Source organism: Canis lupus, chromosome 30 (assembly GCF_048164855.1).
Source record: "Canis lupus baileyi chromosome 30, mCanLup2.hap1, whole genome shotgun sequence".
Taxonomy (NCBI): Eukaryota; Metazoa; Chordata; class Mammalia; order Carnivora; family Canidae; genus Canis; species Canis lupus.
Window position 1 is genome coordinate 18,012,071 of NC_132867.1, and position 17,961 is coordinate 18,030,031.

The window sequence follows — 17,961 nt, forward strand, 5'->3', positions numbered from 1 at the left end:
CTATTATTTTACTGTTTTCTCCTATGTTCTCTATATTCTGTATCTTGCATGAAGAGGCTCAAAGGGAAGATAAGAAGTAATAAATGAAAGCTTGAAAAAAGTTTAAAAATAAATAAATAAACAAAAAAAAACGGGTTTTCATTTCAGAGCTACTTCCTGATTAGGCAGGATCCTCAAGTCACCTTCTCTGAATCTTGATTCCACTGCACTTTTAGTTTGTGAAGAGGTGGCTTGAATGAGTCCATTTGAACTATTCAACATACATCATTTGAGAAAATTCATAACCCTAGAGAGAGCTCTTACAAGCATGAACTAACAGATCAAGCATGTCCTCAAACTCTAGAAGTTTTAAGTCTTATTTAGAAGAAAGCAGGGAGTCTCTCCTGTCTGTGGCAGAAACACCACATAAGAGGAAAATTAAAGACTTGTGTGATTAAAAAAAAAAAGTCAATTCATAAGAAGTTCTTTAAGTCTACTATTCCAAATCTTCATTTAGTTTCTAATACATTTGAGAGCCACTGAAGACTTGGAGAATAGTAGTGTGATCAGAACACTACCATGAATACCACAAGAAGGTAAGCCTTGTCACTTGGAAGAGATTAGAGGATAGAGAAAGTAAATGATAAAATTTTAGTCACTTGAACAACTGCTAAAGCTGTCCACTGGTAGCTATTACATATTTCAAGTTGTTGTAGAAAGTGTAGCTTTCAATAGGAGATGGAAAACCAACTGTTTCATTGATAAGGCTAAAGAAATAAAGAAGACTTTGTGGAGACATAACATCCAATTGAGTATGCACCAAACTTTTGTTCTCAAACACATTATCTCCCAAATGCACAATTTTTTAGATGTAAAATTTTAATTAATTAATTAATTTTAGATGTAAAAAATTTTTTAAAATACTTTATTTATTCATGAGAGACACACAGAGTGAGAAAGGCAGTGGGAGAAGCAGGCTCTATCCAGGGAGCCCTGACCTAAAGGCAGACACTTAACCGCTAAGCCACCTGGGCATCCCTAGATGTAAAATATTTATTTTTTATTTTTTTTTTAAGATTTTTATTTATTTATTCATGAGAGACACACACACACACAGAGAGAGAGAGAGAGAGAGAGGCAGAGACACAGGCAGAGGGAGAAGCAGGCTCCATGCAGGGAGCCTGACGTGGGACTCGATCCCGGGTCTCCAGGATCAGGCCCTGGGCTGAAGGCGGCGCTAAACCTGGGCCACCTGGGCTGCCCCTTAGATGTAAAATATTTAAAATTCACTTTATTTTGGACATTTCAGACCCTGATCTAGGACTTGGGACTGTGTCACTGACCTTTTGAGTGACCTCTGGCAAACCATGTAGCTATTATTTTTTTTAAAGATTTTATTTATTTATTCATGAGAGACACAGAGAGGGGGAGAGAGAGAGGCAGAGACACAGGCAGAGGGAGAAGCAGGCTCCATGCAGGGAGCCCAATGTGGGACTCAATCCTGGAACTCCAGGATTATGCCCTGAGCCAAAGGCGCTAAACCACTGAGCCACTTAGGGATCCCCGCCATGTAGCTATTTTTATTTTAAATCTTAGGTATTTCGGGCAGCCCGGGTGGCCCAGCGGTTTAGTGCCGCCTTCGGCCCAGGGTGTCATCCTGGAGTCCTGGGATAAGTCCTATGTCAGGCTCCCTGCATGGAGCCTGCTCTTCCCCCTGCCTGTGTCTCTGCCTCTCTCTCTCTCTCTCTGTGTCTCTCATGAATAAATAAAATCTTAAAAAAAAAAAATAAATCTTAGGTATTTCAAAAACCACCTTTGAAATCACTGGCACTCACAAGCTATCTTTAATCTTTACAATTCTTGTTATGCTCTAAAAAAGGTTTCTCTTGATTCATTCTGATTCATGGTACACTTAAATGTTGTTTTCCCAGATCTTTGGGAGAATTTGTGTTTTTTGTAGAGTTTGATGCGCCCGATAATTATGTGACCATTTCTTTAAGAAATATCAAGTTTAAAAATATATATATACATATATATTTATATAAAAATATAAGCTGCATTCACTGCTTCCCTGATTTTAAAAAAGATTTATTTATTTGAGAGAGAGAAAGCTCATGCAGGGGGAGGGGCAGAGGAAAAGGGAGAGAGAGTCTTAAGCAGACTCTGTGCTGAGTGTAGAGCCCAATGTGGGGCTTGGCTAGAACTCATGACTCTTGAGATCTGGACCTGAGCCAAAGCCTAGAGTTGGACACTTAACTGACTGTGCCACCCAGGTGCCCTGCTTCTCTGCTTTCTTAAGTAGACTGTACTAAATATGATTTGATGCTTTATTGATGACTCAGCACCATAATAAAATGCTTTCATTATAATGGTGAGCTGTGATTCAGTGCTGTGTGACCCAGCTGCCAAAGGAAGAAAATGCAAGGAAAGCCTACATACACAAAGTTCAGAATAAAAGGAGTAAGAGATGGTTTGTTTTCTAACTACTCATTTCACCCCTGAACTGGATACACCACACTGCACGTCCCACTTTAGGAAGGATATCAGCAAAGTAGAACATTCTAGGGCAACCAGGATGGTGAGTGGTCTTGAAATAAGGTCTAGCCAGGGAAATCACTGAAAGAAGAATTAGAGATTTCACTTACAAGAGAAAACTTAGAAAAGATAAATATTTAAATGTTGGTAGTGTTGTCTTTTGAAGGTGCCTTAGCTATAAACTGCAAATACCTAAACTAAGACCAATGGGTAAAAACTATTACAGGGGAACACATTTTGGTTCATATAAAAAGAACTCATCTTTGTAATTTGCTTTCATTCACAATTCATATGCAAGATCCTATTTAGTTTCACAGGTAATAGAAAGATGAGTTACCTAAGTATAGCCCCCCCCACCCCCAATGAGGCAATAGCCTACTGCATTTGGAGCACAGAATATGTGAGATGAGAAGCATACAAAGTTAGAAAAGTAAATGGAACCAGATCATGAGGAACCTGGAAAGCTAAGTTGAGGACACTAGGTTGTTTTAAATAATAATCAGGGGGGTGTGCCTGGGTGACACAGTTAAGCATCAGACCCTTAATTTAGGCTCTAGTCACGATTGCAGGTCTGTGAGATCAAGTTCCATGTTGCACTCCACATTCAGTGGGAAGTCAGCTTATCTCCCTCATCTTCCGTTTCTTATCTCCCTAGCCCTGCGTGCACAGTTTCTCTCTCTAAAATAAATAATTAAATCTTCAGATAAATAAATAAATTTTTTTTGAAGATTTCATTTATTTATTCATGAGACACAGAGAGAAAGTGGCAGAGACACAGGCAGAGGGAGAAGCAAGCTCCATGCAGGGAACCTGACGTGGGACTCGATCCCAGGTCTCCAGGATCAGGCTCTGGGCTGAAGGCGGCACTAAACCGCTGAGCCACTGGGGCTGCCCCCAGCTAAATAAATAAATAAATAAATAAATAAATAAATAAATAAATAAATAAATAGGTTATTGGGATGAACAAAGCATTTTAAACCCCCTTTTAACTCAAATTTTATTTAGAAAAATAATTATAAAACAAGTTCACTATTAAAAATTCAAAGATAGCAAAATAGGGTACGTGCAGAGTGAAAGCTGACATCAAACCCAATTCCCCGGGGGTAAACATAAACAATTTAGCTTGTAGCTTTATTTAACCTTTTTGTGGCTCAGGATCTTCATCTGCAATAACAGATAATAACAGCACCTACTTCATAAAGGTGTTACAAGGATTGAGTGAATAATTGCCAGGACACCTGGGTGGCTCAGCAGTTGAGCGTCTGCCTTCAGCTCAGGACAATATCCTGGAGTCCTGGGATCGAGTCCTGTATGGAGCTCCCTGCATGGAGCCCGCTTCTCCCTCTGTCTATGTCTCTGCCTCCCTCTCTCTCTCTCTCTGTGTGTGTGTGTGTGTGCATCTCTCATGCCTCTCTCTCTCTCTCTCTCTGTGTCATGAATAAATAAAATCTTGTAAAAAAATTGCCAACTCCATGAAGGCAAGGATTTTGTCAAGTTCAGGGATTCTCAACCTCTGCACCATGGGCATTTTAGGTTGAATAATTCTTTGATGTGAGGAGCAGTCTTGGGCAATGTAGGATAAGTAGCAGCATCCTGGCTTCTACCTGCTAGATTCCAGTAGCAATCCCCCTATACATGCATTCTTGTGACAACAAAAAATGTTTGCAGACATAGCCAAATGTCCCTTAGGGGCAACATCACCCCAAGTCAAGAACCACTGATTTCATTTATTGCTAAATACCTATCACTTAACATAGTATGCAAAGAGTATCTGTGGATGGAATTGATAAATACATTTAAAGATCCTTGAATGGTGCTTGTACATAGGAAGCCCTCAGTTAACTGCTAGCAATGTTAGCTATTTTTATTATACTATTTTCCCACAAGACTATGCCACATATAACTATTTCAGCATAAATGAGATCAAAATGTGTATATTTCACTGCAATTTGAAACTTTTAACTAATGGTATGTATTAGACATTGTTTTATGTCACCATGTATCGATACAGCTCTATCTCAATCATTTTCTTTTTTCATTTTATTTGAATTTCAGTGTAGTTGACATATAATGTTATATTAGTTTCAGGTATACATTATAGTGATTCAGCAGTTCCATACACTACTCAGTGTTCACCAAGATAAATGCACTCTTAATCCCTCCACCTATTTACCTCAATCATTTTCAATGAAATCATAACATTCTACTATATGGGATATATCCTATCATTTCAATTCATTTATTCAATTCACTACTGATGGATATTTAGGTTAATTCCAACTTAATGCTATTATAAATAATGCTGCAAAGAACACTTTCCATCAAGAATTTTTATTTATTTATTTTTAAAGATCTAATTTATTTCAAAGAGACAGAGAATGATTGTGGGGAGGGTAAGAGAGGGAGATGTAGACTCCCCACTAAGTGGGAACCCTGACACAAGGCTTGACCCTAGGACCCTGGGATCACGACCTAAGCCGCAGGTAAGACACTTAACCGACTGAGCCACCCAGGTGTCCCCATCAAGAATTTTTAGCCACATGGGACTCCTGGGTGGTTCAGGGGTATAGCACCTGCCTTCTGCCCAGTGCGTGATCCTGGGGTCCTGGGATCGAGTCCTGTGTGGGGCTACCTGCATGGAGCCTGCTTCTCCTATGCCTATGTCTTTGCTTCTCTCTCTGTGTGTGTTTCTCATGAATAAATAGCATCTTTAAAAGAAAAAAATAATTTTTAGCAACATAATGACACAATCTGAGCTATGCAATATGTTATGCCCTCAGTTTAAAGTAAACTTTACTTCATGAACATGAACCTAATTTTATTATTTTTTAAATTACTTTTTATGAACCTAATTTTAAAGTAAAAGAGCCTCATACTAAGCAGCAAAGCTGTATTATTTCTGTATTAATTCTTCAATTTTAGTAGAGAAGAACTTATTGGGACTATTTGTGGAATTTGTTTATATATTTGGTGCCTTGTTCCACAGATAATTTAGGCAGAAATGATAGGTAACTTAGGACAATACCATACCAGTGAAAAACTCTCCATCCAGCCATCTCACATATCTAGAACCCCCGACGGGAAAATAGAATAAACCACCAAGTCTCACTGCATTTAAATAGATGTTATAAGATCCATGCACTAAGTCAGTATTTTTCAATCATTAAAACACACACACGTATACACAGGCCCTCACCTATTACTTATTTAATTTTAGACGTAATTATAAGTTTGGTTATCTGGGTTATCTAGTCTGCAGGCAACCTGAACAGTACATTGCCGCACATTTCCTTGGCATTAACAATTCTACATAGGGCTTTGTCATCCATTATTAGTCGTTCAAATTCCACGAATAGTCCGAATAAGTTCTTCTCTACTAATAAATTGAAGAATTAATACAGAATTAATATGGTTTTGCTGCTTAGTATGAGGCTCTTTTACTTTAAAATTAGGTTCATAAAAAGTAATTTAAAAAATAATAAAATTAGGTTCATGTTCATGAAGTAAAGTTAGAAGTACAGGGAAAGGAAGAAATCCACTATTTAAAAATGCACCACTATTTATTTTTTGCTACCACTTTTTAGCACCTAGGCATTAAAATACATAATGCTTAGGCGTTAAGGGTATTCCATAACCTGTCATCATTCTCTCACTACAAGAGACCCATCATTAACCTTTCCATTAATTCCATATCTTCCAGATCTTCCTAAATCAACACCTACTCTAAATTACTACTCAAATTAAACCCTAGTTTTACATCTACATTCTCTCTGTTTTAGTCTGAAAAGCCTACAAGCTTTCCTGTCTAGTCTCCATTTCTGCCTCACTCCAGAATCTGGCTTGAAGCCTGGGCTTTCTCAAATCCAATTGCTTGCAAGTAAATCCTCTCTCAAACAGCTCTCTCACATGCCTGTATTAAAAATAGCTAATATGACTCACCAACGCTTTTTACTCACTCACACTAAAAGGCAGCTCTTGTGCCCCAAGGATGGAAGAGTGGAGGAGGAAAATGTGTGAAGAAAAGCACTCAATATTCGCAAATAATTTTCTGAATTTCATATTAATGTTGAATTTTATTCCTGTTATTTCCATCAGGAAACATATCTGCAAGTGATTTTATGTGGAATTGTCCTTTTTTAGCTGATGTTCCTGGAGAGTTATATTTTCTTAAATGTCTGGTACAGCTAATATGGCACTGTCATGTTTATTCATGGATCACCCTGTTTAGACTAATACTAGAATGGCTTTGGCTTCAAAAATGGCTTGTGTCAAACTCTCTTCTGCCTTAGCATTCTGAAATAATCCTGTAATCTATTCATTCCTTCATTCAAGAATCGTTATTGAATACTCTTTCTTTTTTTTTTTTTTTTTTAAGATTTTATTTCTTTGTGAGAGAGGAAGACAGAGTGTGCACAAGTGGACGGAGGGAGAGGGAGAAGCAGACTCCCGGCTGAGCAGGGAGCCTGACTTGGGGCTGGATCCCAGGACCCTGGGATCATGACCTGAACCAAAGGCAGACACTTAACTGAATGAGCCACACAGTCACCCCTATTGAATGCTTTCTATGGTGTACAGGGTTGCCAGGTTCCCCAACTCCAGAGAGCACTACTCTGGTGTTCTCTGGCATTGAGCTTGGGGGTGGGGGTACATTTTCTGCAGTTGTATATTTACTGATGGGGATTTTAAAAAGCTATATATGACATAGTCACCTAGCCCAGGCCCTCCAGGAGTGATTAATAAGCCTTTTTAAAAACAAGTAGATTATTGTGCATTCATTGTTATTTATTCATATGGGCTGGTCATTTGTTAATGAATAGTCTAAGTTTAGGTTTTCTTGGTCTCTGGTGGTTTTTCCAATATCCAGACACTCTCTCTATCCCTGACATGAAAGTACATTTAGTAATCACATAATCACAAACGAGGCAGAGATTTGAAAGTAACTATAAACTAGGCAATAAAAATACTTTCACATAAAGATTCTGTCTTGTAGAGTGTTGATAACTCTTATCAACCAATGGAATAAAGTCCAGCCCTGCACCCAACATAGCTGATGACATGACCTTCATAAATGACAAAAAGTCAAGTTTGATTATCATGTCCATTCCTTCTACTTTTTTTTTTTTATCAAGCTAGAACAACAGAAAAATTGCTTCTCTTTAATACAAACAAGTCAGGAAGGTCAGACAATCTAGTCATGAGAGGTTTGTTATCATTTGTAAAAAAAAATAGTTCTTTTGGTAAGAAAATTTTTTCCTTATAGTAACTGACCTTTGTCATAATTCTTTTTCACCCCTGCCAAACAGTCCTTAGATTTAACGCAATTACTTAGGTTAGTTGGATCAAAAACATCTTGTTACTCAGGTAGAAATAATTCTTCAAGCAGAGGAATTTATATGACTCACCTTTTACCATCCATTAAGCAGCTTTTTATGTTGGGCCTACTTGTAATGTGTATTACTGTCAGTTTGTAAGAGGAAATGACATTATTTTCATTGGTTTATAATAAGAAATCACTATTTCAAATAACATTCACTCAATTCTAGTCTGTACTGAGTGCTGGAAGGAGGTGGATACAAAGATGAACAGAACATTATCTGTTCTCTCTCTACGCATAGCCTGGTTCTTGAGACTCATGTCTGCTCCAGAGACAATCTAACAGTGGCTATAACCATGAGTTAAACAGAGAGCTTTGAGAAAATAGGAAAATTAACTCCAGATGAGGTATCTGAAGGTGTGTATAGCAACCCCATGGTGATGTCAGAGGAAGGAGAAAACAAGGAGATTAAGGAATGAAGAGAAATTTAAGAGAAAGTTTTGAGAAATTGAGGAATGTAAGTCTGGTTGATGAATTCAGACTTAACCCATGGAAATCCTAGGACTTGGAAGTAACATGTTCAGATTTGTGTTCCCTTAGTACAGTTCTATGCATTCTTCCGGTACCATACAGGGTACAGTCTAAATTGTATTACTTAAGGTCTACAAAAATCTCTCTCAACATACTTCTGTTGCTTGTCCTCTTGCCCATTCCATTCCTGTTTCAGGACTTCACTTCCATCAAATAGACTTTCACCTTGACCTCCTAGCACGTCTGGATCTCTGCCACCTTGGTTGTTTCCCTTAAATTGTACCACAAACCTTGAATCCTTCCCCATTCTTCTCCAGATATTCAATTTATACCCTCAGCACTTATTTAAATTACGTGTGTGTGTTTGCATGAATTACTGTTGTTGTTTTTTATAACTGAGGACCTAGCATACATATATTAAGCAGTTCATAAAGATCCGCTCTATTTCTCAGATCAGGTCACTACTAATTAAGGGATTCATAACTTGTCTAAATCCTATCTATCCTTTGAGAAAACTCCTCCAGACCAGCCTGGCTCCTAAAATTCTATGGTATATTCAGAAAGGTCAGTACCAATTACATGGAGGATTTAAATTATTTCCAGCAGGTCTCCTTTTCCTTGAAATGTTACTTGAAATATTTATTATTGTTTATTTTTCATCAGTTAACTAATTTTGAGTACTTCAGAACAGGAATCCCATTTCATCTGTTTCTCCAGTAGCACTAATTAAAATGTTTCCTGTATTATAGATGCTACAGGTGTTCAACAAATAATTAGCACATACAAAAGAAGTTAATGGCCATATATATTCTATATTATAAATATCCTAAGTACGGACGCCTGGGTGGCTCAGTGGTTGAGCATCTGCCTTTGACTCAGGGTGTGATCCTGGAGTCCCAGGATTGAGTCCTGCATGGGGCTCCTTGCATGGAGCCTCATTCTCCCTCTGCCTATGTTTCTGCCTCTCTCTCTCTCATAAATAAATAAATGAAATCTTTGGGGATCCCTGGGTGACTCAGCGGTTCAGCACCTGCCTTTGGCCCAGGGCATGATCCTGGAGTCCCGGGGTCGAGTCTGACGTTAGGCTCCTGGCATGGAGCCTGCTTCTCCTTCTGCCTGTGTCTCTGTTTCTCTCTCTCTCTCTCTAATAAATAAATTAATTAATCTTTACAAAATAAAAATAAATGAAATCTTTAAAAATAAATAAATATTATAAGTAGACATATATATATTATAAATATATGGAATAATATATAAATTAACATGATTGACTAGTGTTGAAATACAGTGATTATATCTGCATTTTAAATTTCATGAGCCAGTAATTTCTCTATCTTTTTTTTTAAAGGTTTTATTTACTTGAGAGAGAGAGGGTGTACAAGTTGGGGGGAAGGGGCAGAGAGAGAGAGGGAGAAACAGACTCCCTACCTAGCAGGGATCTCTATGGGGGGCTTGATTCCCAAGACCCCAAGATCACGACCTGAGTTGAAGGCACACACTTAACCAACTGAGCCACCCAGGTGCCCTGAACCAGTAATTCATTTAATTAATGCATATGTGTGTGTGTGTGTGTAAACATATATATATGACAAGTTTATTTTCCTAATTAAGATTTCTTCAAAAAGCCATTCTCACATAAATTATATGACCATAAAGTTGAATGAAAAAAATCTGTTACTCTGGGATGCCTACTCTAAACCGCTGAGCCACCTAGGCTGCCCAGATTTACCATTTTAGATGCCACTAAGAATATTTGCGATTCATGGAAAGAGATCAAAATATCACCATTAACAAGAGTTTAGAAGAAGTTGATTCCAGGGCACCTGGATGGCTCAGTGGTTGAGCATCTGCCTTTGGCCCAGGATATGATCCTGGAGACCCTGGATCGAGTCCCACATCGGGCTCCCTGCATGGAGCCTGCTTCTCCCTCTGCCTGTGTCTCTGCCTCTCTCTCTGTGTGTCTCACGAATAAATAAATAAAATATTTAAAAAAAAATCTGTTACTCTGTCATCAGATTTTCATAAATCTGAAAAAAGTCAATTTTTCATAAAAGTATAAATATTATTTCAGAATAAACTTTTAAATTAAATAAACATGAAAAAATCACTACAGCATCTTAATTATGTTTATTTTGCCATTTAGTTTGTTTTTTTATTTTGCCATTTAAATCATTTAAGTAAACTACAGAAATTTGGAAGAGAGACAGTGTTTGTGACATCAAAGTCCCTACTTTCTGCCCCCTCCCCCTTTTTACCCCCAAAATAGGCTCCATGCCCAGCATGGAGCTGAATGTGGGGCTTGAACTCACAACCTTGAGCTGAGATCAAGAGTCAGAGCTTTAAAAATTAAAAAAAAAAAAAAAAAAGGGATCCCTGGGTGGCGCAGCAGTTTGGTGCCTGCCTTTGGCCCAGGGCGCGATCCTGGAGACCCGGGATCAAATCCCACATCGGGCTCCCGGTGCCTGGAGCCTGCTTCTCCCTCTGCCTATGTCTCTGCCTCTCTCTCTCTCTCTGTGACTATCATAAATAAATAAAAATTAAAAAAAAAAAAAAGTCAGAGCTTAACCCACTGAGCCACCCAAGCATCCTCAAATCCCTGCCTGTGCTGCTGTGCTGTGTCCCCTGGTACTGCTCTCAATGGAGGAGTACAAAGAAACGTTGAGGCAGTGGTGGTGGTTTAAATTAAACTTCCAGGGAGTGCTAGGTTTCTAAGGACAGACAGTAAAATATTCATGTATAAGGAAGAAATTGTGCTGAGACATGCTGCAGGGAATGTGGCGGATGTTGTGGCAAGCATTCCTCCTGGAACTGGAAGCATTCATTCATTCCCCCAACAGCTGGCAGGTTAGAACCACCTCACCCAAGAGCAGCTCACACAGATTAATTACTTAATGCGGGATGAAGGCCTAAATCCCTTGCCTCAACTCTGAAGGGTCACCCGGTTCCAGAATTCTGTTACAACTGCATCTCCTCCATCTTCAGCCTGATCCTATTTCCTTTGCTCCTTGGTACACCTTCCACATGCAAGTTTCCATTTCATCGTCTATTTCTCAGGAAAGAGGCCTATAAGGCAATAGGAAATATAACAAAACACAATATGGTATATAACAATGATATGAGGGAGATAAAACTCTGCTTGGAGAAAACCTTGAATTCCATGCTAGGGAATTTGGACTTTATCCTGTGAAACAATGGTTTCCAGGGTGGCTACAAGAATACTCAGGGGTACAGAAAGAAAACATTATTTTTCATATTTATACAAATGTCTACTCTTCAGTTTTATAATATAGAAAATATATTAGTGAAGTAGTACAAACACACAAGGATACTTTGGTATGTGCTCTAATTTTTTTTAATAGATGTGTGCAATCAAAAATTGAGACCACAGTTATTGACCCTGGGAACAAAACACAGTTTTGGTTTTGTTTCTGAGTTTCTTTTGAGAATAAAGATATGCACAAGATAAAAATTAGAATAGTGGTTCTCAACCTTCAACCCAGGAGAATTACCTGGGAACTACTAAACAATATTGATGGTCAGGCCCCACCCCAAACCAATTTATCATTCTCTGGGGGTGCGAACAAATATCAGTATTTTTCTTTGCCTTTGATGATTCTGAAAAAAGATTTCAATTACCTTTATGTTGACTTCAAACTTTCTAATTGATTAACTTTTTCTTTCCAGCTTCTCCTTCAACTCAGGCAAAAGACCCAATAGGCAAAGCATCCCTTGATGGGAACCAAAACTACCCCCTCAAGCGTTAAGAACTGCCTCGAGCCAGCAAGACCCATGTGGATTGACCCCAAGACAGTGGTAGATTTGGCTTTACTGCCCACCTGCATGGACTCGCCCACCTCTGCCACACATTTTCCTAATATAAACCTGGAAGTGTTATCAGCACTTTGGAGACAGTCTTTGAGGGCTTAATCCACTGTCTTCCTGGTTTTGGCCTCACTGAAATCCCTTTTTCGCTTCACCACCACTTGTTTCTCTGCCTTTGGATTTTGTCACAGGCAATGTCCATTTGGGACCCCCAGAGCCAGGTACTCTTGCACCCCGGCATCCCAGCTACAGTTCTAATGTTCTGGGGTTAAGAACCACCGATTAAGACTTAGAATTAAAGTTTGATCTGAATTGGCCAATAAAACATTATAATTCTTTGGGAGAGAGAGACAGACATAGACACAGACACAGCAACAGAGATGGAGAGAGAGAGCACAAGAGGGGAGGAGAATGAGAAGCAGGCTCCCCTCTGAGCAGTGAACCCAAAGCAGGGCTTGATCCCAGGACCCTGGGATCATAACCTGAGCCAAAGGCAGATGCTTAACCAACTGAGACACCCAGGAGCCGCAAAACATAATTCAAGCTATTAAAGATCCTTAAAAAGTAACCATCTAGTTACAGGGGAATACAAGCTAAAGATTTAAGAAATGCTTTCACCTTAAGTATTAGATCTGTATTGGAAATAAACGTGGTTATTTTCTCCACATTTTGTTTACTTCCTTATAAATCCTAGCAGTCCTACAAGTGGGAAGAAAAGAGCAACACACCCATTAAGCGACCTTTCATGTTAAACCACTTTCTTATCTGCTAGAATATGAGTGAGCTCTCAGCCTCTCAGCTTGTTTTCCAAGTTTACACAATAATAAAATACACACAATGACCCTCTTACTCTTCCTCACCAGCTGATTAATACTGATTAGCTTTGAAATGCAAATAGCCCTATCAAATAGCAAGCTGCTAGTCCTGGCCTGGGCTAAAACTGTATTGGAGTGAAAGCCAAAACCATTTGATGCAAAGACAATATAGTCCAGCTAAAGGCTCCTCAGAGATCTCCCATGATTTCAGGATTATATTCAGGATATGAAATTCTTTGTACTGACAAAACATTATCTTTACTCCTAAATGCATTAACCCTTTGCTGATCATTAGCTGAATTTTCAAAGCAAAGATAATGCTTTCAGCATTTGTGTTTACAACAAAAATGACCAGTAACAGCATGAGAGAGAATTTGTACAGAACAATCTAGGCAATTACGTTAGGACCACTATTTGTCTTAAACAGAGAGTAACAACTTTAAAGCAGCCGTATACCTTTGAGATTACCTAATTAATTCACCCTCTCCAGTTTACAGATAAGCGCCAAGATCTAGCATGCCTTTCCCAGGTCGGTATTTGGGTTGGAGGAAACGGGGTTGGGCTGCCGAATGTAAATTCCTGGTGGGGTGGAAACTGGCCTGGCATGGTCAGGCGGGTGTCAAACCAGCTGGAGTCCCTGGCCTGAAATTCAAGGCTCCCAAGGAAGGAGGAGAGGCTAAGCAGGGCCTAAAACAGGATATCAAGACTAGGGCTGATTTCTCAAAGCAGCAGGAGGGGAGGAGGCTGCGGTCAGGTCCCCTGGCAGCCCACAATAAGCCCCCCAGAGAGCCAGGTGCTCAGGTCAAACTGGGCATTCCTCTGGGGCCACTGATGCCAAGAAACCAGATTAACATCTCAGTGGGATAGTTTAGAAATGATTTAGGCTTTCGATAGAAAAACAATGCCTGCCACAAGCTAGGGAAGCCCCATCCTGTTCCTTTCTCCTTAAAAATATGTACTATTAAAATTATCTTCCTGGTGGTTGCCAGGGGCGGAGGGAAGGGGAAAATGGGGAGTTAATGTTTAATTGGTGCAGCTTCAGTTGGGGAAGATGAGTAAGGTAGAAACGGAGGGGAGTAATGGTTGCATGATACTGTGACTGTCTTGCTGCCACCGAATCACTTACAAAGGGTCTCTGCCTCTCTCTCTCTCTGTGTGACTATCATAAATAAATAAAAAAAAATTAAAAAAAAATTAAAAAAAAATAATAAAATTATGTTATATTTATTTTACTACAATAAAAAAAAAAAAACACCAAAACCTGCCATTAGTTCTTCATTCACCAGCATCTGCCTTTGAATAAATTTCTCATTATTATTTTAAAAAAAAAAACCCTCCAAGAAATTCAGGAATTCTGTTTGAGGAAATCATCAGCAGACTGAAAATGACTTGATATAGACAGTGAAATCTCTGAGAAAATCTTTTTTTTTTTTTAACATTTTGTCAGAAGCATTTGGTAAACAAAGAACACAAAGAACTGTTAATTTCAGAGAGCTAAAGTTTTCTCAGAACCCCAAATGCTAGTTTCGAACATTACTTCCCCTCCCAAATCTTTAAAAATAAGTAAATAAATAGCAAGGAACTGTCTCCTTATAAATATTTAAAACAAGCCAAAGAAAGGGGAGGGGCTGCTTTTTCTATTTGTTGCTGGCTATCATTTAATTGTCATTTTACAGCCAAAGGAATTGAGGATTAGAGAGGTTAAATGTTTTGCCCAAGGTCACACAGGAAGAACAAGGTCTACTGCTTTTCATATGCAAATGATTTCTTGCTTCAAGCTATGTAATAATTATAAATAATGCAGTAGGGATGGGGGTAAGGCAATGGCATTGAGTAATGCCCCAAACAACTAAAGTAAATTGCTTCTGTATAGTGGGAGAGTCCTCATAAAGCACTCCATCTGGAACTTCCCTCTAAAAGCAGGCCATCGGGGATCCCTGGGTGGCTCAGTGGTTTAGCACCTGCCTTAGGCCCAGTGCGTGATCCTGGAGTCCCCAGATAGAGTCCCGGGGTCAGGATCCCTGCATGGAGCCAGCTTCTCCCTCTGCCCGTGTCTCTGCCTCTTTCTCACTCTCTCTCTCTCTTTCATGAATAAATAAATAAAATCTTAAAAAAAAAAAAATAAAGGCAGGCCATCAAATAAATAAATAAATGAAATGAGGCTATCAATAAAACCATCCCACCACAGCAGTGGAATCAAAGGAAAACCATTTGCAAAGAGCAAAAGGAGAATTAGACCACGTACACAGGGCTGACTGTAGCAAATACAAAGAAATATCTAGAACAATTAGCATGTTGTAGATGTAAATTCTGAGCATTCCAGTCTGAACCTTGAACAGTTGTACACAGACCGAGGACTTCATACAGTTTCTATTCCCCGCCCCATACCAGGAAATTCCCAGCCTGGCCTGAATCTGTATGATACAACCAAGGGTAAAGACTGGAATGAGAGTTACAAAAGGATCAGCAGGTGGATCAGAGCCAGAACAAGTAGAGATCTGCTTATCTTACTTTCAGCTACAGGTTTTTCCAACACCCTACTGAGAAAGTGTTGAGTCAATCCCTTCGTGATTATACATAGACTAAATATCTTCATACACATATGTACTTATATTTAGGTGAGCCAGGCCTAGGGTAAAAGTTTGGGCAAAAGCAGCCATAAATTTGTAGTTCCCCAGATCTGCTCCTTTTATTCTTTGGAAGTCCAGTTTTCTCATATCTTCCAGAATTGGTCTAAAGGGGTTGAGAGACTATATGTCCATAAAGCAACACGGTCTAGTTCTTGGAACCATGTTTCTCCTCTCTTACTCTACCTCACTGCGGTTATTAGATAGGACTCCACTCACTTCTGGTCTGCTGAATGGCAACCATGAGGCCAATGTTTGCTTAAGTTGCTGCCACTGCTGTTGAACATGAAGAGATGGGCCACTGAGGGGCCAATATCTAGATGTAGAAGGCAACATTCCCCTTCATCTAATCTAGGAAATCAAATGGCCTGGCTTCAAATTCAACTCTGCCGTCCACTAAGTATATCAATATGAAAGTGTGTTTGTGTATTTATCAAATGGGGATTTTAATAGCCCTTACCTGATTGAATTGTGACATGATGCATATATAGCACTTAGTTAACATTATTGAGTGCTTATTATAAACTGTCTTAATCCATTTGGGCTGCTATAACAGAGTACCACAGATGGAGTGGGTTATACACAACACAAAATTATTCCTCACAGTTCTGGAAGTTGGGAAGTCCAAGGTGAAGGCATTGGCAGATTCAATGAGAGCCTGCTCCCTGGTTCACAGGATGCCATCTTCTCACTGTGTCCTCAAAAGATGGAAAGGACAAGGGAGCTCTCTGGGGTCTCTTTTAGAAGGGCATTAATCTTATCCATGAGAAGCTTCAATCTTGTGATCTAATCTCCTCCAAAAGGACCCACCTTCTAGTACCATCACCTTGGGGCTTAGGATATCCACACAGGACTTTTGAAAGGACCTAATCATTCGGTCTATAGCTTGAGCTAAGCAATGTACTAATCTTGTTTTTATTGGTAAGAAGCAAGGGGGAAGATGCGCTCTTTGCACTGTATACAATAAATAGTTCTGCCCCCCTTTTATTTATTTATTTATTTATTTTTTTTATTGGTGTTCAATTTACTAACATACAGAATAACCCCCAGTGCCCGTCACCCATTCACTCCCACCCCCCGCCCTCCTCCCCTTCCAACACCCCTAGTTCGTTTCCCAGAGTTAGCAGTCTTTACGTTCTGTCTACCTTTCTGGCATTTCCCACACATTTCTTCCCCCTTCCCTTATATTCCCTTTCACTATTATTTATATTCCCCAAATGAATGAGAACATATAATGTTTGTCCTTCTCCGACTGGCTTACTTCACTCAGCATAATACCCTCCAGTTCTATCCACGTTGAAGCAAATGGTGGGTATTTGTCATTTCTAATAGCTGAGTAATATTCCATTGTATACATAAACCACATCTTCTTTATCCATTCATCTTTCGTTGGACACCGAGGCTCCTTCCACAGTTTGGCTATCGTGGCCATTGCTGCTATAAACATCGGAGTTCTGCCCCTTTTTTTTTTTTTTTTTTTTTTTTTTGAGTTCTGCCCCTTTTTAACTGGATGATCTTGAAGAGAACCCAAAAATGGAAGAAAAGTTTTATTCAAAGATCTAAGACCTATCCCTGAAATGAAACAGAAACTAAATCTGTACACACAAAAAAGTCACCTCTAAGAAAATCTGATATAGAACATTCAACTCCCAAACTAAAGAGCTTTAAAAATAAATATTTTTTTTTTCCAGGCATCTAGGTTTTATAGGTAAACTACTAGCAAGGGAAGGAATTTAGGCTGGTTTCTGACTTCTCCATGGTAATACTCAACAGAAGTAAGGAAAAGAGCAGTATCAGCCAGCTTCCAAGATGATCTTATATGATCCCCACCTCCTGGTGTCCATACTCTTGTGTGGTCTGCTCCCTCATTTTAAAGTGTTGGACTGTGCGACCAAAAGAATCCTGCAGAAGTAATGGTATGTCACTTCCAAGGTTGGGTTCTAAAAGCACTGCAACTTCAGTCTTGGTTGTACTCTCACCCTCTTGGGTCACGCATTCTGGGGTAGGTCAGCTGCTATGCAAAGGTCAAGGCAATGAAGAACTGAAGTCTTTTTGCCACCACTCAGGGAGGAAGAGCCTCCCAAGAACAACCACATGAGTGAATCATCTTGGAAGTAGATCTTCTAGGCCCTGCCAACCCCTGAGATGACTACAGTGCCGCATACAGCTTGAACACGTTATCAGGAGAGATCTGAGCCACCACCATACAACTAAGCCACTCTTAGATTCCTCACCCTCAGAAACTGCATACCATAAGAAAGATGTGTTGTAAATGGCTAAAATTTTGAGTAATTTGTTACACAGCCTTAGATAATTAAAGCAATCCTCAAAAAGAGAA